The 202-nt window shown below is 41.1% G+C and overlaps 1 protein-coding gene across 2 annotated transcripts in view; it reads left to right on the forward strand.

Moving 5' to 3' along the window:
• Positions 1–202, forward strand: part of dnm3b (dynamin 3b) — a 52883-nt gene that overhangs the window by 44424 nt on the left and 8257 nt on the right. The window lies entirely within an intron of this gene.

Genomic DNA, 202 nt, shown 5'->3' on the forward strand with positions numbered 1-202 from the left:
TTCTACATATGTTGGTAGATACACCTGGCTTCTACATATGTTGGTAGATATACCTGGCTTCTACATATGTTGATAGATACACCTGGCTTCTACATATGTTGGTAGGTACACCTGGCTTCTACATATGTTGGTAGGTACACCTGGCTTCTACATACGTTGGTAGATACACCTGACTTCTAGATATGTTGGTAGATACACCTGG

The sequence above is a fragment of the Nematolebias whitei genome, chromosome 9, assembly GCF_014905685.2.
Source record: "Nematolebias whitei isolate Nwh7 chromosome 9, NemWhi1, whole genome shotgun sequence".
Lineage (NCBI taxonomy): Eukaryota > Metazoa > Chordata > Actinopteri > Cyprinodontiformes > Rivulidae > Nematolebias > Nematolebias whitei.